The following is a 25,741-nucleotide window of genomic DNA, read 5'->3' as shown; positions in this document are numbered from 1 at the left end:
TGTGGGATTGGGTTCAAATGCCTGGCTTTTGTTTTAGAAGGTCCCAGGATCTGGGGATCTGCAGAATCTCAAGGGTGCAATCACTTACAGGCAGGTCTCTTGGCAGAGATCGTGGTATCCGGGGCTCTCTGCTCTCTGGTTTGGCCTAGCTTCTTTGATGTGCTCTGCCAGATCTGTGCTGCTGTCACTGCCAGGTTCTTAAGTCTTGCTGCAGCTGGAGATTTCAGGGTGGTCACATCAGCAGGGATGGGGTAACCAGGCTCTCTGTTCTCTGGTTTGGCCCTGATTAGTCTTAAACTGGAGGGTTATTGTGCCCCACCAGCTCAGTACTGCTCCACCGCCAATTCCCACTGTAACTGGAGACTGGGTCGCTAGTCCAGATGCTTTCTGGGAAGTCCTGTGGTCTCTTCACTGTGCTCTCCAAGCTTGGGAGGCCCAGCGCCTGGTGTGTCCAGGTTGTATGACATTTCTGCCTGGTTTTGGTGAGTATATAGCCTATTCTCTGTAACTGTGGGATTGTGCTGGCCATACTGTCAGTGATTGCGATACAGCCAAGTTAGTATGGCCTCTGGCAGATTCGCGCCTTGGGAGGATGGTGCAGCCACCTCGCGAATCTGGCGAAAATCATTTTTCTAATTCATTATCCCTTTATATATATATATATATATATATATATATATATATATATATATATATTAGTAAATGAAGGGAATAAAAACTTTACTATCATTTTAATATCATTTCATGTTAGAAAAATAAAAGTTAATGATTATGTTACAAATAAACATTCTAATCTTTTATTGATATAGAACATCTGGATTCCTACTGGAAAAGTGAAAAGAATCGTTTTGATTATGTCACTTGTTTATAACTCGTTCCATTCAAATTGCTCTGTTTTTCAAATGATATTAGGTCTATTGATGGGCGAGGCTGTTGTGAAATATTCTAGAATATCTGTGCAAATACAAGTGAAAGGAATTGTAGTCAAACGATTGGAAGAAAAAGGTTGCAGATATTTCATCTCTCTTGGAGCTTTAAATCTGCTCATTTCAGAGTATTCTAAACAGAGGTATCGAAGACCATGAGTAACAGTCATCCTCTTTCTTTTGTGGAGAGAATGATCTCCCTCAAGGTTGAAATTCTGGCAAACCACAATTCGTACTGCACCCTGAGGCATATCTTTGAGCATGATGGGCCTGATAGTGATATAAACATAACCCCCAATCCATTGACTAAAAGACCATATTGGTTTCCTAAATCTATTTCCACAACAAACATGATGCCAAGGATGCCATTTGTCTGCTACATGGGTTTTTACTAGATGGACATAAACTAAAGTTACAGATGGTTTACAAAATGGATCCACAGTAATCTCAAACTGACTGTAGCAAGGAAGGCCAAAAACTTTATGAGGAAGACAATCATAAATTCCATCCTCAAGGTGACATAAGCATTCTTGTCCCACCACTGGTATCAAACCATAGATCATGCCAGATCTTCTCCAGGCCACTCACAATCCCTGGCTCAGTCTCAATATCGCTTTCAAAGGAGATCATTAACAAACAAAGGATCCAAGACCATGTTCTCAGTGTCCAGACAATAGCTGGTTCCATGAGACAGGTCTCATCCAAGTTTCAGGAATCTTCCTGGATCAAGCATGAAGAAATCTAAATCAAAATATTCAGGCAAGAGTGCACCCAAGTGTCACTCAGGAGAAGGTAGGAGCAGAGAGTTTCAATACTCCTCAACACATAGCCTGAGTATTGGGAAAGAAGGGGGTCAAGAGAAAAACCACTGACTGAGTTGAGATAGATTTTCAAAACAACAGTGGAAGTAGGAAAATTGATACATTGTATAGTATTTTATTGTCAACCTTTTTCAAGTTTTAACCTAAATTTACTATTACACTTATTGTGTTATTTGAATATTATGATTACATATAAAGTATTCAAATACTTAATTTTTTCCTTTGTAAATTTTTGAAATAAAACAATCAACTTTAGAATATTTGCCTATTTAATAAGTTAATAGAGTATTAGCACTAAATCCTCCTATGACAATATGTACTCTGATTTGTTATCTAAAACTTGGTAATTAGACATTCTTCTTTAGAGTCTTCATCCTTTCAAGTTAAAAGCTATATATTTATTTGCTATAAATGATCAATAAATCCTTCAATTGTATAATGATATTAGAATTATTTTATAATATTGATTAAGCAGCATCGTTAAATTTAAATGTTTTGTGTATGTATCAGGAACATTGGTACAATAGCTTAGAAATTGTACTTAGGTATTATTGTGGTGTTTACAGTACATATTAACTGACTAGTTTAGAGCTTGAAAAGTCTCTTATGCAATGCATTTGCTTAAACTAGTTCTAGTGTCTATTGCTTTCCTTCTTTACTGTATGGTTACTACTGCAAAATCCCTGGGTCATAAATTATGTTCAATTCCTCACTTTTTAAAAAAAGAAAAAAAGTTATTATATAATATATTCTGATCGTAGTTTCTCCTTTTACAACTTCTCTAAGATGTTCCTGACCACTTAAACCCACACACTCAAACACTTCCTTTCTGTCTCTCATAAGTAATCAGTTAACAATATAAGAAAACAACAACATAAACATAATAAGAAACACAGGAACAGATAAAAACAAACCAATACTAATAGAAACCTCAAAGAAAGACATAAATGAAACACAGCTATCACAGAAACATTTTTATTTACACAAAAATTCCATAAAAGCACAAAATTAGAGGCTATAACATATAAACAAATAATATGTAAGGTTAAAATAATTCAAACAAGGCATTATGAGATAAACAAACCTCCAAAAATACATTGATCATTTATGTTTGCTATTTACTTCTAGGCATGGGGCCTGCCATTATATATGGTTGGTAAAACTAGCTAGACAGCTTTGGAGAAAACTGACTTTCCTTTGGAAGGGATTAACAATCAGAGATCGTTTCTGCATTAAGTGTGAGGCTTCTGTCCATATCCCCACTCTGCCTTGTGAATGCAACTGCCTCAGACCCATGCACAGTACCTTCCAGTACACTGAACACTAGTCAGTAGAGATGAAGGTTCTCAGTTGCCACCAGCTCAACTTCTCCATTTTCAGTGACATATGTAGGAGTTGTCTTCAGCAATGTAGCAAGGCAGTCTTACTATCCATTTCTGGAGAGCAATAGATATTGCCAGAGACAGCCTGAGTTACCTGAGTTCTTCTTTGGGACACTTTGGTACGAACTCAATTAGACATAACACATTCCTGGTGCTGAAGGTTTCATTTGGTGGCAAGATGTAGCTAGTGGAGATGTGTCTCCCCCATTATTTGGTGATTGCATTTTGATTCCTGTCACATATGAATATATTTTGTAAATCGGTTCTATATAAACCCTCAATTCACCCTTGGTTTTAGCTATCTCTTCTCATACTCCCAGCCTTAACCATTCTTTGTTCGGTTTTCCATTTAATCCTCCAGGGAGAGTTTCTCCATCTGTCTCTCTATAAATCTGGTATGAATCCAAGCTGATCATGGTGCATAATCTTTCTATATGCTACTGGAATTAAGGCTGAAATATTTTTAATGAGTTTTTTTTAAATATATGTTCTTAACAGAAATTGCTCTATAGTCTTCCCTGTTGGGTCTTGGTGTGGATTAGGTATTGAGGTAATTGTGTCCTTGTGAAAAATAATTACACTTTGTATTTTTTCTTTCTATATTGCAGAATAATTAGAGGTATCTGCCATGATATTTATATTAAAGCTCTGTAATAGTCTGTGTTAAATCTAATTTTCTCTAACATTTATTGTTTGAGTGATTTAATTAGTGCCTCTATTTCACTAGGCATTATACATCTAATATAACTACTTATCCAGTTTTGATTTAAATTTAGTAGGCTGTATATTAGTTTATCTGTTTCTTTCAGGGTTTCTATTTTCTTGGAGCACAGACTTTTAAAATATGTCCTTACAATTCTCTGGGGTTTTTGTTGTGTGTTTTTCCTCCCATGTTTAATCTGTTATTCTATTAATTTGGATATTCTCTCTATATGTTAGTGTTAATTTGGCTAAGTATCAAACTTACCTATTTTCTTTGCATTGTTTTGTTTCATTCTGTTTTGTTGATGTCATCTGTAAGTTTGATTGTTTCTTGCTTCCTACTCCTTTGTGATTTTGTTTTTCTTTTCATTGTATTGCATTAAAGTATGTTATTAAGTTGCTCAGATGAGGTCTCTCTAGTTTTTATATGTAAATAGTTGGTGCTTTGCATTTGAATCTAAAACTGACTTCCTGTGTCTTATCTATTTGGGTAAATAGTATTTTCATTTGATTTCAAATTTTTTTTAAAATGGTTTTAGTTTTTATTTTCCTTCTTAATTTCTATCTTGAATCAATTTTCTGTCAGTAGTGAGTTGCTGACTTTTAACAAGTTTTTAAACTGCTATTGTTCTTGTTTTCATGTAGTTTTAATCTGTGGTGGTCATGTAGGGTATAGGGTGTGATTTAAATTTTTTCCTTACTGTTGATACTTGCTTTATTTTCAAGACTTTGGTCAATTTTGGAAGAAAATCTATGAGCTATTGAAAAGAAAGTATATTCTGAGTTTGGGTTAAATCTTCTCTAAAAGTCTGCTAAGCTTATGTACATGTGAAATCTCTTAGCTACAGCTTTTCTCGGTTTAGTTTTTGTCTGGATCACTTGTAAATTACTGAGAGTGAGGTCCTGAAGCCTCCCACTACCACTTTGTGGAGGTCAATATACTTTTCTATCTGTAATAGTATTTCTTTTATGAAGACAGTTAGTTTTGTGCTTGGGATATGAATGCTTAAAACAGCAATAGCTTCTTGGCAGATTTTTGTTTTCAACTTTGATGACTATGTAGTGTTCCCTGTCTCTTCTGATTAGATTTTAGTCTATTTTGTTTTGTTTTTTTTTTTTTTTTTGTAAGATATTAAAACTTTTACACCTGCTTGTTTTTTGTCTCCATTTGCTTTGAACATGCTTTTTCTTTCTTTTATCCCGAGGTAATATTTATTTTTGACTTTCAGATCTTGTTCTTGGATATAACAGAATGATGCATCCTGCTTTTTTTTTTATTCTTTGTTAATTATACTTTATTCACTTTGTATCCCCCTGTGGTTCTCTCTGTCCTCCAGTCCCAATTTCTCCCTTCCTCCCCCCTCTGGACAAATGCCACTCCCCAAGTCTACTCATAGGGGAGGACTTATTTTCCTTCCTTCTTTTCCTAGTCAGTTAGGCCACATCAGGAGTAGCTCCATTGTCTTCTTCTATTGCCTGGTAATGCTGCTTCACCCTTCCCCGGACCAGGGGTTAATGAAAGAGCAGGCCAAACAGTTCATGTCAGAGACACTCTCTGTACCTATTACTATGGAACCCTGCACTGCCATGGGCTACATCTCTGCAGAGGTCTTATGTTATCTCTATGCATGGTCCTTGGTTTGGAGTATCAGTCTCAGGAAAGACCCCTGTGCTCAGTATTTTTGGTTCTGTTGCTCTCCTTATAGAGTTCCTGTCCTCTCCAGAGCTTACTGTTTACCACTTCTTTCCTAAGATTCCCTGCTGTGTGCCCAACAGTTGGCCATAAATCTCAGCACCTGCATTGATAGACAGCCCTTCTTTCATAGGATTCCTTGTACTTTGCCAAAAGTTCGGTCAAGAGATTAAATATTTATACGTTTTATATTTATTGAGTGTGGTAAACATCTTTAAGTTGAAATTTTCTTTCTAGTGCCATATGGAGAGCTGAGATTGTTGTAGATAGATCCTGCTCAAATTTGGTTTCTCCAACTAATGTGGTTGATAGTTTGGCTGCCAAATTTTCTCTCATCATTTGGAGAATATGTATCAGGCCCTCTTTTTTCTATAACTTCCATTGAGAAATCGGGCTTTATTTAATGGGTCTGTCTTCATGATTTATCTTATAGCTCCCATTTTTCTTTTCAAATTTCATATTATTTTCCTTTCTTTCCTTGACTGCAAATTTCATGATTTACTGGTTCTTAATTACTGAATAGTATTCCATTGTGTAAATGTTCCACAATTTCTGCATCCATTTCTTAGTTTATGGACATCTGGGTTGTTATCAGATTCTGACAATTACGAATAAACTTGCTAGGGACATAGTAGAACAAATGTCCTTGTTGTGTGCTTGAATATCTTTTGGATATAAGCCAAGGATTGGAATGGCTGGATCTTGAGGCGGCAGTATTCCTAATTGTCTGAGAAAGATCCAGACTGATTTCCAAAGTGCATGTACATTTTCTGTTCCCACTAGCAATGAAGGAGGTCTCCCTTTTCTCCACATCCTCTCCAGAATGTTTTGTCAATGGACTTTTTGATCTGAGCCATACTGACAGGTGTAAGATCATCCTGAGTGAGGTGTCCCCAAAGCAGAAAGACATACTTGATATATAACTTAGTTATTAGTGGACGGTAGACATAAAATATAGGATAAACATACATAATAGGTATGTCAAAGGTAGCTAAGCATGAAGGAGGACCCTGAGTTAGATGATCAAGCCTCATTCAGATAGCCAATTTGGAAGAGTGAACAGCCAATTGGGAAGAGCCAACAGGGAAGAGCACAGGAGTCTACAACAGAGAGCCACTGATAGATTCTACCCAGCAGGGTATCAGAGCAGATGCTGAGACTCACAGACATAATTTGGGTAGAGTGGAGGGTACCTTATAAAACAAGGAGGAGATAGAAAGACCTAGAGGGGACAGGAGCTCCTCAAGGAGAGCAACAGAAACAAACAAACAAAAAATCTGTGCAAAGGGGTCTATTCTTAGATGAATGTTCCAACCAAGAAATTTGCTTGGAGATAACTTAGAATCTAAGCAGGGATGTAGCCCATGGACAGCTCTGGTAACAAAGGAAGAAAATGTATCCTGTTTTGATGAGACATGATAGGCTAGGATCAGATGGAAAGGGAGGAAGACCTCCCCTATCAGTGGACTTAGGGAGGGGCATGGGAGGAGAGCAGGGATGGAGGAAAGCTGGGATTGGGAAGGCATGTGGCAGGGGTATATAGCTGAGAGACAAAGGGAGTAAACTGTAATTAATAATAAAGTAATTTTAAAATTAAAATAAAACAAAATATATTAAAACAAGTAAATGGAGATTGTAACACTAACATGTTATAAAATTCTAGGATGTATAATGGTATTGCAAATAAGTATTATTTTTTTTCCAAGTCATGCTGACTGAAGCAAGTCATATGCAACCAGATTAGTAATGTCTTAATTAAAATAAAATTTCCACCTTTCCCCACTTCCATTTCCCTCCTCCAACCTTCCCCCTTTCTTCCTGCCTTTATATCTTCTAAAATTCATGACTTTATTAAATTCATATTTATTGTTACATGTACACGTAAAAAGAGAAATGTAGTCATACAACACATTAAATTTTATTCCTGTTGCTTTGTGAATATGATTCCAGTGCAGAACACTTGGTATTGGATTACTAACTAGTGATGTCTTTTGGGGGTAGTAGAATGTCCTCTACCAGCAGTTATTAATTGCCTTTAGTTCTCTGTTTATTGATAAGTCACTCATTCCACATCAACAAGTCTATTACTGTCCTTTTTGGGTTTTGTTCCTTGTTTTGAAAAAGTATTCCTAAAAAAAAAGAAAGAAAAAAAGAAAAAGTATTGTTATCATCACCACACATCCAAAATTTCCCATCCTCCATGCACCCTGGAAAGTCCAGGGAGAACTTTTCACTTCTATCTAAAATATACATCATATGTTTTAAGCATACCTGTAACATTTTAGAGTTCTGGTTAAGTATTTCCTATATTCATGAAAAATAATAAAAAAAGAAAAAATACAGGAAACGAAGTCTCTAACATAAATCCTGTACTAAGGAGCTCTGATACAGTGCTTATTTATTCATTCATTCACTTATTTGCTATTATAAACTGTGTTGTGCTGGGGAATAGAAACTTAACTTGAATTTCATGCTTAGACACACAATAGGCTCTACCACTGTGCTATGCCATTTCTGCAGCTCCCTAGTAGAATTTTGAAATAGTTAAAAATCTTTTTCACTGAGTGCAAGGGTTTTAACAACATAAGAAAAAGCAAGTAAGATAATGTTTTATTTTATTTTATTTTATTTTATTTTTTAAACAAGACAACACAACCAGCTGTAGGAGATCCTTACTGAAATTTTTGTGGTTAGTCAGATATTCTTTCATATCATCTGCAAATAGTGATAGTTTGACATCTTCCTTTTGATCTCCTTCAATTGCCTTATTGTTCTAGCAAGGACTTCCAGAACAATGTTGAAGAGATATGGAGAGAGTGGGCAGCCTTGACTTGTCCCTGATTTCAGTGGGATTGATTTAAGTTTTTCTCCATTGAGTTTGATATTGGCTATAGGCTTGCTGTATAGTAATTGCCTTTACTGTGTTCAGGTATGTGCCTTGTATCCCTGATCTCTCCAAGACATTAAACATAAATGGATGCTGGATTTTGTCAAATGGCTTTTCAGCATCTAAGGGGACGGTCATGTGGTTTTTCACCTCAGGTTTTTTATGTGGTGGATCACATTGATGGATTTCCGTATATTGAACCACCCCTGCATACCTGGGATGAAACCTACTTGGTCCTAGTGGATGGTATCTTTGATGTGTTCTTGGATTCGGTTTGCAAGTATTTTGTTGAGTGCTTTTGCATCAATGTTCATGAGGGAGATTGGCCTGAAATTTTCTTTCTTTGTTGGGTCTTTGTGAGGTTTAGGTACCAAGGTGACTGTGGCTTCATTGAATGAGTTGGGTAGTTTTCCTTCTGTTTCTATTTTGTGGAATAGTTTTAAGAGTACTGGTGTTAGCACTTCTTTGAATGTCTGGAAGAATTCTGCCCTGAAACCATCTGGCCCTGGCCTTTTTATTGCATGGGAGATTTTGGATGACAGCTTCTATTTCTTTAATATTATATATATATATATATATATATATATATATATATATATATATATATATATTTCTGTTTGAGGATGAAGAAATATATTTCATTTCAGGAAGGCAGCCCATAGCTCCTTCTCTGGCATGAACTCAGTGGCATACTCTTTGAACACATTCCCCTTATGTTGCAGCCTTGCAAGGCCACAGAGGGAGACAATGCACCAGCCCTGAAAAGATCTGATAGGGTAAGGTCAGATTGAAAGGGAGGAGAAACTCCCCTATCAGTGGACTAGAGGAAGGGCATAAAAGGAGAAGAGTGAGGGAAGGTGTGTTTGGGGAGAGATGAGGGAATGGACCACAGCTGGTTTACAGATTGAATAAATTGTATTAAATAATAATAATAATAATAATAATAATAATGAATTTATTGTAAAAAAATGTTTTTTTGTGACATGATAAGTCACTGATAGAAATGAGGCTGGACATAGAGCTCAGCGGTTAATTGCATTTAATGTTGTATAGAGCACTTGTGTTCAGTTCCCAACTTCACACACTGGCAGCTTACTGCTGTCTGTATTACCAATTCCAGGGAGACATATACCCATCAGCATCATTGAGTATCTACACATTTGTGGTATACATAATCATACCCTGATACACAAATAAATAAAAATGCAACTTTAAGGCATAAATAAAGAATCTCTTTACTTAACTGAATATAAGTATAGACCCCAAACCACCTTGTCTGAGGCAGTTGCCTAAATACTCATGGCTAAACAGTTTGGCTTTTATAACACCTTTTTCTTTTATCCCTATCATCTCTTTTCTTTACAAAGGCCATAATCCTAAATCTTGCTGATTCAGACATATGGGACTTTTTGTTTTCTTTTGTTTTGTTTTGTTTTGTTTTGATTTGATTTGTTTTGTTTTGATTTGTTTTTTGGCCTGGCTCACTCAATGGAATTATTTCATTTCAATGTTGAGTTTACAAGTTTTTGTTTTCTAGCTCAGAAATTATAGTTTTTATTCTTTCTTCTCTTGCAAATTGCTTTCCTCATCAATTGTTGATAAATTCAGCATGTTTGAATTATATTTTTTCTCCATATTTAAAATGAAGCTTTCCAGTCCAATGATTAGTACATTTTTTTTAAATTATATTATCTGTCAAACTAAGAACCTAATGGTACTGGCATAGAAACAGAAAGGAGGATCAATGGAACCGCATAGAAGACCCAGAAATAAATCCACACACCTATGAATACTTGATATTTGACAAAGAAGCCAATTCCATTCAATGGAAAAAAGACAGCATCTTCAACAAATGGTGCTGGACCAACTGGATGTCTACATGCAGAAAAATGAAAATAGATCCATATTTATCACCCTGCACAAAACTAAAGTCAAAGTGGATCAAGGACCTCAACATAAAACCAGATACCCTAAATCAATTGGAAAAAAATTGGGGAACAGCCTAGAACTCAGTGGCACAGGAGACAACTTCCTGAACAGAACACCAACAGCACAGGCTCTAAGAGCAACAATCAATAAATGGGACCTCATGAAACTGAAAAGTTTCTGTAAAGCAAAGGATACCGTCATCAAAACAAAACGACTGCCTACAGATTGGTAAAGAATCTTCACTAACCCTTTATCTGACAGAGGACTAATATCCAGTATATACAAAGAACTAAAGAAGCTGAAAAGCAGCAATCCAAGTAATCCAATTAAAAAATGGGGAACAGAGCTAAACAGAGAATTCTCGACAGAGGAATATCGAATGGCAGAAAAACACTTAAAGAAAGGCTCATCCTCTTTAGCCATCAGGGAAATGCAAATCAAAACGACCCTGAGATATCACCTTACACCCATCAGAATGGCCAAGATGAAAAACTCAAGCGATAACACATGCTGGAGAGGTTGTGGAGAAAGGGGAACCCTGCTCCACTGCTGGTGGGAATGTAAACTGATACAACCACTCTGGAAAGCTATCTGGCGCTTTTTAAGACAAATAGGAATAGTGCTTCCTCCAGACCCAGCTATACCACTGCTAGGTATATACCCAAAGTTTGTTCAAGTACACAAAAAGGACACTTGCTCAACCATGTTTATAGCAGCTCTATTTGTAATAGCCAGAACCTGGAAACAACCCAGATGTCCATCAACGGTGGAATGGGTACAGAAATTATGGTATTTTTATACAATGGAATACTACTCAGCAATCAAAAAGGAGGAAATCATGAAATTTGCAGGCAAATGGTGGGATCTAGAAAAGATCATTCTGAGTGAAATATCCCAGAAGGAGAAAGACAAACATGGGATATACTCACTTATATAGACCTATAAGATATGATAAACATAATGAAATCTATACACCTAAAAAAGATAATCAATTGAGCGGACATGGGGTAAGATGATCAATCCTCGTTTAGAAAGACAGATGGGATGTGCATTGAACGTATGACAGGAGTCTACTGAGCGCATCTGAAAGACTCTAACTAGCAGTGTTTTCAAAGCAAAGACTCATGACCAAACCTTTGGCAGAGTACAGGGAATCATAAGAAAGAAGGGGAGTTAGTCTGATGGGGAAAGGATAGGAGCTCCACAAGGACCAAATATATCTGGGCACAGGGTCTTTTCTGAGACTGACATTCAACCAAGGACCATGTATGGATATAACCTAGAACCTCCACTCAGATGTAGCCTGTGGTAGCTCAGTAACCAATTGGTTTCCCAAAGTGAGGGGAACAGGGACTATTTCTAACAGGAACTCGATGACTGGCTCTTTGGTCTCCCCACCCCCGAAGGGAGGAGCAGTCCTGTTAGGCCACAGAGGAGGGCTTTGCAGCCAGTCCTGAAGATACCTGATAAAAGAGGATCAGATGAATGGGGAGGAGGTCCCCCCAATCAATGGACTTGGAAAGGGGCACGGTGGAGATGAGGGAGGGAGGGAGGGAGGGACTGGGAGGGAATGAGGGATCGGGACACGGCTGGGATACAGAGTTAATAAAATGTAACTGATAAAAAAAATAAAATAAATAAAAAAAATGATATAAAAAAAAAGAAATTGCCTTCTTAGGCACTTACGCCTAATTTGTTATTATATAATTTAGTGCCCTAACTGAAACTAATGCCACAAGTATGTAAAAACTGTGTACCCTTCTCCAGACATTTTTACACTAAGAAAAAAAAAAAAAAAAAAAAACTAAGAACCTATACAGAAGATCGAGTTGGATAAGAAGTTTCACTGTAATGCACTAAATGATCTTTGTTCATGACAAAAACTTTTATTGAAAAACCTAACTCGGCTATATTTTAGTAAACATGAATCACCTGCCTTCTCAGACTCTTTTACTTAGTTCTTTCAATAATCTTTAATTTTTATGAATATTTACTTCTCTACAAGAACTTTGGAGGCAAAGAAAAACAAACAAGCTGTAAGTTCCACTTCTTGCTAACCTTGTTAAGTCACTTTTGAACTCTCATTAGATAAGAACATCACTATTTGCAAGTTTGTTATTATGTAGACTTAAAACAGCATAATCATCATAGTCATTGTAAAGAAATACTGGTGCTTAACTGAAAGAAGTCGTTAACTGATTTGGTTTAGCCGACATAGGATCATGAAAATAAATTTAAAAAATTGTTGAATCCAAGAAGATGGAAAGCTACAAATTCAGGGAATCTATTATTTAGCAGGTTTTGCTTGCCTGAATATTTATGTTGCATTTATTTAAGTATATTTATTTAAAATGTCTAGGATAGTGGTACAGCACTTGGCTAACATGTGTGAGCATATACTTCCACTCCTATCATTATTAAAAATTACTTTGCAGTTCAGTTCAGAGAGTTCATATATATTAAAACTCTTAGAGATTCTTAATATCAACACTTGGAAGGAAGAGGCCAATAGGACCTTGGAAGTTCAAGGTTACCCTGCATTACAAGGTGAGTTTCATGAAATCCAATGTTATATACGTAAAAAAATATATATGGATATATGAAATATATGATATTAAATATCAATATATATAAATCAATAAAAACAAAGAAGAAAATAATATTTATCTGTTCATTTTTTTTACTTTTAAAAAATTTATGTAAGTTTTTATAAATTAGTTTATTCATGTTGAATCCCAGCTGTAGGCCCCTCCCTCCCAAAGACTAGGAAACTTCCCTATTCTTCTCATAGGGGAGGTCCTCTTCCCCTTCCATCTGAACCTAGCCTATCAGGTCTCATCAGGAGTGGCAGCATTGTTTCCCTCTGTGGCCTGGTAAGGTTGATCCTCCCTCAGGGGGAGGTGAACAAAGAGCCAGTCATGTCAGAGACAGTCCTTGTTTCTATTACTAGGACACGCACTTGGATACAGACTTGCCAAGGGCTATAGCTGTGCACAGGTTCTGGGTGATCTACGGTATCTCCATGCATGGCCCTTGGTTGGCATATCAGTCTGAGAAAATATGTATCTGGCCAGAATTTTGTGATCTGTTGTTCTCCTCATGAAGCTCCTGTACGCTCTAAGACTTCCTCTCTCCCCATTTATTTCAAAAGATTCCATGCACTCTGCCTGGATTTGGACCATGACTCATAGCATCTCCTTCAATACCTTGCTATGTAAAGCATTTCAATGGGCCTCTGTCGTAAGCTCTTGTCCTGTTGCCTGTTTTCTCCCTCTTCCTATGTCCATTTATTTATCTCAGCTTCTTTAGTTGTACAGACTTTAGTAGAATTTTCCTCAGATGGAAATAAATAAATAGATAAATAAATAAATAATTAAATGAATAAATATATAAATGATTAATTTGAAAAAATCCAACAACCATTCATGTTTAAAGTCCTGTAGAAATCAGGGTTTTGATGCACATACCTACACATATTAAAGACAATATACAGCATACCTATATTTGATATCAAACTAAATGGAGAGGAATATAAATCAATCCTACTGAACAGAGGGACAAGGCAAGGCTGCCCACTCCCTCCATATCTCTACAACAGAGTACTTGAAGTCAAAGCTAGAGTAATAAGACAACTAAAGGAGATCATTAGGATACAAATCCGAAAGAAAGAAATCAAAGTATCGCTTTTTGCAGATGATATAACAGTATACATGAGTGACGGCAAATATTCTACTAGAGAGCAACTTCAGCTGATAACACTTTCAGCAATGTGGCTGTATACAAAATTAACTAAAAAAAAAAAACAGTAGCCCACCCATATAGGAAATTCCAAAGGGATGAGATAGAAATTAGGAGGGAAACACCCTTTAAAATAGCCACTAATAACATGAAATAGCTTGTGTGACCCTAATCAAGCATGTGAAAGACTGGTTTGAGAAAAACTTCAAGTCTCTGAAAAAAGAAACTGAGGAAGATATCAGAAGATGGAAAGATCTCCCATTCTCATGGATCTGTAGGATTAACAGTGAAAATGGCCATCCTACCAAGAGCAATGTAGAGATTCAATGTAATTCCCATCATGTCTTTGGTCATCAGGGAAATGCTAATCAAATCAGCCCTGAGATTTCACCTAACAACCATCTGCATGGCTAAGATCAAAAACTCAATTGACAACACATGCTGGAGAGGATGTGGAGTTAGGGGAACCCTACTCCACTACTAGTGGGAATGCAAACTTTTACAACCACTTTGGAAATTAATCTGGCATGTTTTCAGACAATTAGGAGTATGTTTTAGAGGTAACCTAGAACCCTGAACAGATGTAACCCATGGAAATTCAGTGTCCAAGTTGGTTCCATAGTAATGGGGACAACGACTGTAACTGATTGGTCTGCTCTTTGATCACCTCTCCCTGAGGGGTCTGCAGCCTTTCCAGGCCACACGGAAGAAGAGGCAGCCACTCCTGATAGGTCCTGATAGACTAGGAATAGAAGGAAAGACAGGAGGACCTCCCCTGTTGGTGGGCTTCGTGGGACATGGGTGGAGATGGGGGAAGGAGAGTAGTATTGGGAGGGGAGGAGAGACAGAGCTACAGACGGGATACAAGGTGAATAAATTGTAATTGATAAAATTAAAAACACCAATACAATTGTTTACAGACCTTGAAAGAACAATTGTCAATTTAATATGGAAAACAAAGACACTCAGAATTGCTAAGACAATCCTGTACAGCAACAGATCATCAGAAGATATCTCCATCCCTGAACTCAAACTGGACTACAGAGAAATAGTTATAAAAACTGCATGGTACTGGCATAGAAACACGATGGTGGATCAATGAAAGTGAATAGAATACCCAGAAATAAACCCACACACCTATGCTTTTTTGATTTTTGTCAAAGAAGCCAAAACCATACAATGTATAAAAGACAGCATCTTCAACAAATGGTGCAGGTTTTACTGGATTTCTACCTATGAAAAAATGAAAATGCATCAATATTTATCACCGTGCATGAAACTCAAGTCCAAGTGGAATAAAGACCTGAATATTTTTATCTTAAAATTAGTAAAAGAATAGTGATTGCCCAAATTGGTCCAAATTCTTTTCTAGAAAATTATTTTTCTAATTCATTATCCCCTTCTATATATTGTTGATATATATATATATATATATATATATATATATATATATATATTAGTAAATGGAGGGAATAAAAACTTTACTATCATTTTAACATCATTCCATGTTAGAAAAATAAAAGTTAATGATTATTTACATGTAAACATTCTAATCTTTTATTGATATAGCACATCTGGAATTTTATTGCAAAAGTGAAAAAAATTGTTTTGATTATGTCACTTGTTTATAACTGGTTCACATTTATATTGCTCTGTTTCTTAAATGGTTGTAGCTCTATTGATGGACAAGGCTGTTGTGAAACATTCTAGAATATCTGTGCAAATAAAAGTGAAAGGAATTGTAGTCAAACGATTGGAAGAAAAAGGGTGCAGAGTTTTCATCTCTCTTGGAGCTTAAATCTGCTCATTTCAGAGTATTCTAAACGGAGGTATTGAAGACCATGAGTAACAGTCATCCTCGATCCTTTGTGGAGAGAATGATTTCCCTCAAGGTTGAAAATCTGGCAAACCACAATTCATGCTGCACCCTGAGGCATATCTTTGAGCATGATGGGCCTGATAGTGATGTAAACATCTCCCAAATCCATTGAGTAAAAGTCCATATTGGTTTCCTTAATCTATTTCCACAACAAACGTGATGCCAAGGATGCCATGGATCCCCTACATGGGTTTTTGCTAGATGGACATAAACTAAAGTTACAGATGGTTTACAAAATGGATCCACAGTACTCTCAACCTGACTGTAGCAAGGGAGGCCAAAAGCATTATGAGGAAGACAATCATAAATCCCGTCGTCAAGGTGACACAAGCATTCTTGTCCCACCACTGGTATCAAACCATAGATCATACCAGATCTTCTCCAGGCCACTCACAATCCCTGGCTCAGTCTCAATATCGCTTTCAAAGGAGATCATCAACAAACAAAGGATCCAAGACCATGTTCTCAGTGTCCAGACAATAGCTGGTTCCATGAGACAGGTCTCATTCAATTTTCAGGAATCTTCCTGGATCAAGCATGAAGAAATCTAAATCTAAATATTCAGGCAAGAGTGCACCCAAGTGTCATTCAGGAGAAGGTAGGAGCAGAGAGTTTCAATACTCCTCAGCACATAGCCTGAGTATTTCGAAAGATGAGGGTCAAGAGAAAAACCACTTACTGAGTTGAGAGAGATTTTGAAAAAAAAAGGTGGAAGTAGGAAAATTGATACCTTGTATAGTATTTTATTGTCAACCTTTTCCAAGTTTTAACCTAAATTTACTATTACACTTATTGTGTTATTTGGATTACATGTAAAGTATTGAAATACTTATTTTTTCCTTTGTAAATTTTTGAAATAAAACATAATCATCTTTAGAATATTTACCTATTTAATAAGTTAATAGAGTATTAGCACCGAACCCTCCTATGACAATACCTACTCTGATTTGTTATCTAAAACTTGGTAATTAGACATACTTTTTTATATTCCTCATCCTTTCAAGTTAAAAGCTATATATTTATTTGGTATAAATGATAAATAATTCATTCATTTGTATAATGATATTGGAATTATTTTATAATATTGATTAAGCAGCATTGTAAAATTTAAATGTTTTGTGTATGTATTAAGAACATTGGTACAATAGTTGAGAAATTGTGCTTAGTTATTACTGTGGTGTTTCCAGTACAGATTAACTGAATAGTTTAGAGCTTGAAAAGTCTCTTATGCAATGCATTTGCTTAAACTAGTTCTAGTGTCTATTGCTTTCCTTCTTTACTGTATGGTTAATACTGCAAAATCCCTGGGTCATAAATTATGTTCAATTCCTCACTTTTTAAAAAAAGAAAAAGTTATTATATAATATATTCTGATCGTAGTTTCGCCTTTTACAACTTCTCTAAGATGTTCCTGACCACTTAAACCCACACACTCAAACACTTCCTTTCTGTCTCTCATAAGTAAGCAGTTAACAATATAAGAAAACAACAATACAAACATAATAAGAAACACAGGAACAGATAAAAACAAACCAATACTAATAGAAACCTCAAAGAAATACATTAAAGAAACACAGCTATCACAGAAACATTTTTATTTACACAGAAATTTCATAAAAACACAAAATTATAGGTTATAACATATAGACAAATAACATGTAATGTTAAAATAATTCAAACAAGGCATTATGAGATAAACAAACCTCCAAAAATACATTGATCATTTATGTTTGCTATTTACTTCTAGGCATGGGGCCTGCCATTAAGTATGGTTGGTAAAACTAGCTAGACAGCATTGGAGAAAACTCACTTTCCCTTGGAAGGGATTAGCAATCAGAGATCATTTCTGCATTAAGTGTGAGGCTTCTGTCCATATCCCCACTCTGAATTGCAAACCCAACTGCCTCAGACCCATGCACAGTACCTTCCAGTACACTGAACACTAGTCAGTGGAGATGAAGGTTCTCAGTTGCCACGAGCTCAACTTCTCCATGTTCAGTGACATATGTAGGAGTTGTCTTCAGCAATGCAGCAATGCAGCCTTACTGTTCATTTGTGGAGAGCAATGGATAATGCCAGAGACAGCCTGAGTTACCTGAGTTTCTCTTTGGGACACTTTGGTACGAACTCAATTAGACATAACACATTCCTGGTGCTGAAGGTTTCATTTGGTGGCAAGATGTAGCTAGTGGAGATGTGTCTCCCCCATTATTTGGTGATTGCATTTTGATTCCTGTCACATATGAATATATTTTATAAAGCAGTTCTATATGAACCCTCAATTCACCCTTGGTTTTAGCTATCTCTTCTCATACTCCCAGCCTTAACCATTCTTTGTTCGGTTTTCCATTTAATCCTCCAGGGAGAGTTTCTCCATCTGTCTCTCTATAAACCTGGTATGAATCCAAGCTGATCATGGTGCATAATCTTTCTATATGCTACTGGAATTAGGGCTGAAATATTTTAAATGTTTTTTTTTTTTTAAATATATTCTTGACAGAAATTGCTCTATACTCTTCCCTGTTGGGTCTTGGTGTGGATTAGGTATTGAGGTTATTGTGTCCTTGTGAAAAAAAAATTACACTTTGTATTTTTTCTTTCTATATTGCAGAATAATTAGAGGTATATGCAATGAAATTTATATGAAGGCCCTGTAATAGTCTGTGTTAAATCTAATTTTCTCTAATCTTTGCTGGTTGAGTGATTTAATTAGTGCCTCTATTTGACTAGAGGCACTAATTTAGGTCAAATATAATTACTTATCCAGTTTTGATTTAAATTTAGTAGGCTGTATATTAGTTTATCTGTTTATTTCAGGTTATCTTTTTCTTGGAGCACAGACTTTTAAAATATGTCCTTACAATTCTCTGGGTTTTTTTGTTGTGTGTTTTTCCTCCCATGTTTAATCTGTAATTCTATTAATTTGGATATTCTCTCTATATGTTAGTGTTAATTTGGCTCAGTATCAATCTTACCTATTTTCTCTGCATTGTTTTTTTTCATTCTGTTTTTTTTGATGTCATCTGTAAGTTTGATTATTTCTTGCTTGCTACTCCTTGGTGATTTTGTTTTTCTCTTCATTGCATTGCATTAAAGTATGTCATTAAGTTGCTCATATGAGATCTCTCCAGATTTTATATGTAAATAGTTGGTGCTTTGCATTTGATTCTAAATCTGACTTCCTGTGTCTTATCTATTTGGGTAAATAGTATTTTCACTTGATTTCAATTTTTTTAAAAAATGGTTTTAGTTTTTAATTTCCTTCTTAATTTCTAACTTGAATCAATTTTCTGTCAGTAGTGAGTTGCTCACTTTCAACACGTTTTTAAACTGATATTGTTCTTGTTTTCATGTAGTTTTAATCTGTGGTGGTTATGTAGGGTATAGGGTATGATTTAAATTTTTTCCTTACTTTTGAGACTTGCTTTATTTTCAAGACTTTGGTCAATTTTGGAAGAAATTCTATGAGCTATTGAAAAGAAAGTATATTCTGAGTTTGGGTTAAATCTTCTCTAAATGTCTGCTAAGCTTATGTACATGTGAAATCTTTCAGCTACAGCTTTTCTCGGTTTAGTTTTTGGCTGGATCACTTGTAAATTACTGAGAGTGAGGTCCTGAAGCCTCCCACTACCACTGTGTGGAGGTCAATATACTTTTCTATCTGTAATAGTATTTCTTTTATGAAGACAGTTACTTTTGTGCTTGGGATATGAATGCTTAAAACAGCTTCTTGGCAGATTTTTTTTTTCAACTTTGATGACTATGTAGTGTTCCCTGTCTCTTCTGATTAGTTTTTAGTCTATTTTTCTTTTGTCAGATATTAAAACTGTTACACCTGCTTGGATTTTGTCTCCATTTGCTTTGAACATGCTTTTTCTTTCTTTTATCCCGAGGTAATATTTATTTTTGACTTTCAGATCTTGTTCTTGGATATCACAGAATGATGCATCCTGCTTTTTTTTGATTCTTTATTAATTATACTTTATTCACTTTGTATCCCCCTGTGGTTGCCTCTGTCCTCCAGTCCCAATTTCTCCCTTCCTCTCCCATCTGCACAAATGCCACTCCCCAAGTCCACTGATAGGGGAGGATTTATTTTCCTTCCTTCTTATCCTAGTCAGTTAGGCCACATCAGGAGTATCTCCATTGTCTTCTTCTATTGCCTGGTAATGCTGCTTCACCCTTCTGGGGGCCAGGGGTTAATGAAAGAGCAGGCCAAACAGTTCATGTCAGAGACACTCTCTGTACCTATTACTATGGAACCCTGCACTGCCATGGGCTACATCTCTGCAGGGGTCTTATGTTATCTCTATGCATGGTCCTTGGTTGGGAGTATCAGTCTCAGGAAAGACCCCTGTGCTCAGATTTTTTGGTTCTGTTGCTCTCCTTGTAGTGTTCCTGTCCTCTCCAGATCTTACTGTTTATCACTTCTTTCCTAAGATTCCCTGCTGTGTGCCCAACAGTTGGCCATAAATCTAAGCATCTGCATTGATAGACAATACTTCTTTCATAGGATTCCTTGAACCTTGCACAAAGTTCGGGTCAAGAGATTAAATATTTATACGTTTTATTTTTATTGAGTGTGGTAAACATCTTTAAGTTGAAATTTTCTTTCAAGTGCCATATGGAGAGCAGAAATTCTTGTAGATAGATCCTGCTCAAATTTGGTTTCTCCAACTAATGTGGTTCATAGTTTGGCTGCCAAATTTTCTCACATCATTTGGAGAATATGTGTCAGGCCCTCTCTTTTCTAGAACCTCCATTGAGAAATCAGGGTTTATTTAATGGCTCTGTCTTCATGATTTTTCTTATAGCTCCCATTTTTCTTTTCAAATTTCATATTTTTTTCCCTTCTTTCCTTGCCTGCAAATTTCATGAATTTACTGGTTCTTAATTACTGAATAGTATTCCAGTGTGTAAATGTTCCACTACTTCTGCATCCATTACTCAGTTTATGGACAACTGTGTTGTTTCCAGATTCTGACAATTACGAATAAAAGTGCTAGGAACATAGTAGAACAAATGTCCTTGTTGTGTGCTTGAATATCTTTTGGATATATGCCAAGGAGTGGAATAGCTGGATCTTGAGGAGGCACAATTCCTAATTGTCTGAGAAAGATCCAGAATGATTTCCAAAATGCATGTACATTTTCCATTCCCACTAGCAATGAAGGAGGTCTCCCTTTTCTCCATGTTTACTCCAGCATGTTTTGTCACTGGACTTTTTGATCTGAGCCATACTGACAGGTGTAAGATCATCCTGAGTGAGGTATCCCCAAAGCAGAAAGACATACTTTATATATAACTTAGTTCTTAGTGGACAGTAGATATAAAATATAGGATAAACATACATAATAGGTATATCAAAGGTAGCTAAGCATGAAGGAGGACCCTGAGTTAGATGAGCAAGCCTCACTCAGACAGCCAATTTGGAAGAGTGAACAGCCAATTGGGAAGAGCCAACAGGGAAGAGCACAGGAGCCTACAACAGAGAGCCACTGATAGATTCTACCCAGCAGGGTATCAGAGCAGATGCTGAGACTCACAGACATAATTTGGGTAGAGTGGAGGGTACCTTATAAAACAAGGAGGAGATAGAAAAACCTAGAGGGGACAGGAGCTCCTCAAGGAGAGCAACAGAAACAAAAAAAAAAAATCTGTGCAAAGGGGTCTATTCTTAGATGAATGCTGCAAACAAAAAATATGCTTGGAGATAACTTAGAATCCAAGCAGGGATGTAGCCCATGGACAGCTCAGGTCACAACGGAAGAAAATGTAGCCTGTTTTGATGAGACATGATAGGCTAGGATCAGATTGAAAGGGAGGAAGACCTCGTCTATCAGTGGACTTAGGGAGGGGCATGGGAGGAGGGGAGGGATGGAGGAAAGCTGGGATTGGGAAGGGATGTGGCAGGGGTATATAGCTGGAATACAAAGGGAGTAAACTGTAATTAATTATAAAGTAATTTTAAAATTAAAATAAAACAAAATATATTAAAACAAGTAAATGGAGATTGTAACACTAACATGTTATAAAATTCTAGGATGTATAATGGTACTGCAAATAAGTATTATTTTTTTCCAAGTCATCCTGGCTGAACCAAGACATATGCAACCAGATTAGTAATGTCATAATTAAAATAAAATTTCAACCTTTCCCTACTTCCATTTCCTCCCTCCAACCTTCCCCCTTTCTTCCTGCCTTTATATCTTCTAAAATTCATGACTTTATTAAATTCATATTTATTGTTACATGTACATGTAAAAAGATAAATATAGTCATACAACACACTAAATTTAATTCCTGTTGTTTTGTGAATATGATTCCAGTGCAGAACACTTGGTATTGGATTACTAACTAGTGGTGTCTTTTGGGGGTAGTAGAATGTCCTTTACCAGCAGTTATTAATTGCCTTTAGTTCTGTGTTTATTGATGAGTCACTCATCCCACATCAACAAGTCTATTAATATCCTTTTTTGGGTTTTGTTCTTTGTTTTGAAAAAGTATTGCTTAAATAAAAGAAAGAATAAAAGAAAAATTATTGTTATCATCACCACACATCCAAAAGTTCCCATCCTCCATGCACCCTGGAAAGTCCAGTCAGAACTTATCACTTCTATCTAAAATATATATCATATGTTTTAAGCATGCCTGTCACATTTTAGAGTTCTGGTTAAGTATTTACTATATTCATGAAAAATAAAAGAAAAAAAAAAGTAAACGAAATCTCTAACATAAATCCTGTACTAAGCTCTCATACAGAGCTTATTCATTCATTCATTTGCTAATATAAACTGTGTTGTGCTGGGGAATAGAAACTTAACTTGAATTTCATGCTTACACACACAATAGGCTCTACCACTGTGCTATGCCATTTATGCAGCTCCCTAGTAGAATTTTGAAATAGTTAAAAATCTTTTTCACTGAGTTCAAGGGATTTACCAGCATGAGACAAAGCCAGTAAGATAATGTTTTATTTTATTTTATTATATTATATTATATTTTATTTTATTTTTAAACAAGACAACACAACCAAAGAGAGTCTAGATCTGCTCCAGTGCTCTACTGGCTTCCTCAAGATGGTAGGCAATGGGACTTGGGTCCCGAGACAGCTCTGCTCTGTTGTTTTCTCTGTCTGTGCTGTGTTTGCTGATTCTGACTGAGGTGAGTCGTGCAGTTGTGGAGCAGGCAGAATGGGGCCATATCTCGCCAGCAATACCAGAACGTATCCTCTCTACAGGATGGTGAGATTCAGTGCCATTAGCCACAACATCCTGGAAGGTTTCAACAAGATAGTGAAACTGGGCTTCTTGGTTAAGTGCCAGGAGCAGCTTGTACCCAGAAGGTTTTCACAGGACTATGAGAGTGGGTGCCAAGGTTTGGAGTCTTACCATCAGTACCAGAATTTTCCATTGAACAGGCAGTGAGAGTGAACAACCAAAGTCAGAACCAAGATCGATTTGTCCTAGGAATGTTTTCACAGAAGTTAGGATTTGCTGGATGGCCTAAGGCTGCATGTTCAGAGCTGCAAACGGATGTTTCCAGGAATGCATCCATAGCAGGTGGGCTTGGGCAGGAGTCTAGAATTTTATTTTATTTTTCCTGGAATGATCCTGGTGGCCGGAATTTGGATCTTCGCATATTCACATGGATTCTTCTTTCACCTGAGAAACAGACTGCAGGAGTTTGGAGCCCACAGGAAGACCTGCTGGTCACTCTCCTCCCAGTGCTGAGCTGCTATTTATAGACACTGTGTGGTTGGCCCTTCCATCTTGAGTCTTCCATTTAATTTGTCATAGGCTTTGTTTTACTTGGGATAATGTTACAATTCCTAAAATCTGTGTGGACACCTTCTGAAGGGACCCATGTAGATTCCAAGATTCATTTGAGGTTATATTTGCATCAGATCCTGTGTCCACCTCACTTTTAATTTTAATTATATTTTGTTCTCATTTTAATCTTGGTCTGTGGTCATTCATATCCGTTTGCTAAAACTACTTCCAAAACCATCAGTAAATCTATATCCTTGTGTTGTTTCATATCTCTCTGATTTTTTTAAATGTAAACACAATTTCTTACAAACTTCCTTCAGAGATTTTCTCTTCCTGCTTGATAAATGTTTAGAAAAGTGAGTTTTCATTTTCAGATGACTCTAGAGTTCTTATCTATTCATTTCTGTGTGGTATTCTAGTTGGTTGTGCTTGATTATGAATTTGTAGGACTTAGAAAATTTTCTGCTATAATTCTGGTGAATGCATTCTCAATATTTTTAGCTTTAGTTTTCAGCTCAGCTGTTGGATTCTTAGGTTGGCACCTTAGTAATTCATCACCACCCCTATTAACACAGACAAACACATAACAAAGCTATGTGATACTTGATTCACTCAACAGTGTCTCTTTCTGTTCTTTGGAGCTTTTTAAAGATGTTCTCCTTTCTTTGCCTCCAATTGATTGGCCATCTCTTTGAAAGACTTGTTCATTTCCTCCTTATGATCCTCAAATAATTTGGCAAACATGGCTTTAAAATCATTTTCCTGTGCCTCTGCTGAATTGGTGTATCTATCGTTTTTGGGGTTTGCTGGTGAAGTCATGATGTCCTGATTTATGTTGGAAGTGTTCTTTCGCCTACTTCTGGCCATTGGCTTATCTGAAACCTTCCCTGTTTGTTTTTGGATTCTGCAGATCAGACTGGTTCTGTCTCTCTCTGGTGTCTGGAGAGTTCTTCAGTAAGCTGAGCACTCTCAGCATGTGCTGAGGACTAGCTGTACCTGTGGGAGGAAAGTACGCAGGCGCAAATGGGGCAAATGCAAGCATGTGTGCGCGCGCGCGTGTGTGGGTCTGTGTGTGTAAGTGTGCGTGGATGAGTTTCTCGAGGGACAGAGTGATGGGTAATGTTGAACCCTTGAGTGTGCTCATCCTCATTAGCCATCAGGGAAATGCAAATCAAAACGACCCTGAGATATCACCTTACACCCATCAGAATGGCCAAGATGAAAAACTCAAGCGATAGCACATGCTGCAGAGGTTGTGGAGAAAGGGGAACCCTCCTCCACTGCTGGTGGGAATGTAAACTGGTACAACCACTCTGGAAAGCTATCTGGCGCTTTCTAAGACAAATAGGAATAGTGCTTCCTCCAGACCCAGCTATACCACTGCTAGGTATATACCCAAAGTTTGTTCAAGTACACAAAAAGGACACTTGCTCAACCATGTTTATAGCAGCTCTATTTGTAATAGCCAGAACCTGGAAACAACCCAGATGTCCATCAACGGTGGAATGGGTACAGAAATTGTGGTAATTTTATACAATGTAATCCTACTCAGCAATCAAAAAGGAGGAAATCATGAAATTAGCAAGCAAATGGTGGGATCTAGAAAAGATCATTCTGAGTGAAATATCCCAGAAGGAGAAAGAAAAACATGGGATATACTCACTTATATAGACCTATAAGATATGATAAACATAATGAAATCTATACACCTAAAAAAGATAATCAATTGAGCGGACATGGGGTAAGATGATCAATCCTCATTTAGAAAGACAGATGGGATGTGCATTGACCGTATGACAGGAGTCTACTGAGCGCATCTGAAAGAGTCTAACTAGCAGTGTTTTCAAAGCAAAGACTCATGACCAAACCTTTCGCAGAGTACAGGGAATCATAAGAAAGAAGGGGAATTAGTCTGATGGGGAAAGGATAGGAGCTCCACAAGGACCAAATATATCTGGGCACAGGGTCTTTTCTGAGACTGACATTCAACCAAGGACCATGTATGGATATAA

Source organism: Meriones unguiculatus (assembly GCF_030254825.1).
Source record: "Meriones unguiculatus strain TT.TT164.6M chromosome X unlocalized genomic scaffold, Bangor_MerUng_6.1 ChrX_unordered_Scaffold_31, whole genome shotgun sequence".
Classification (NCBI taxonomy): Eukaryota; Metazoa; Chordata; class Mammalia; order Rodentia; family Muridae; genus Meriones; species Meriones unguiculatus.
The sequence above is the reverse complement of the archived record's forward strand: the minus strand, read 5'-3'. Positions refer to the sequence as shown.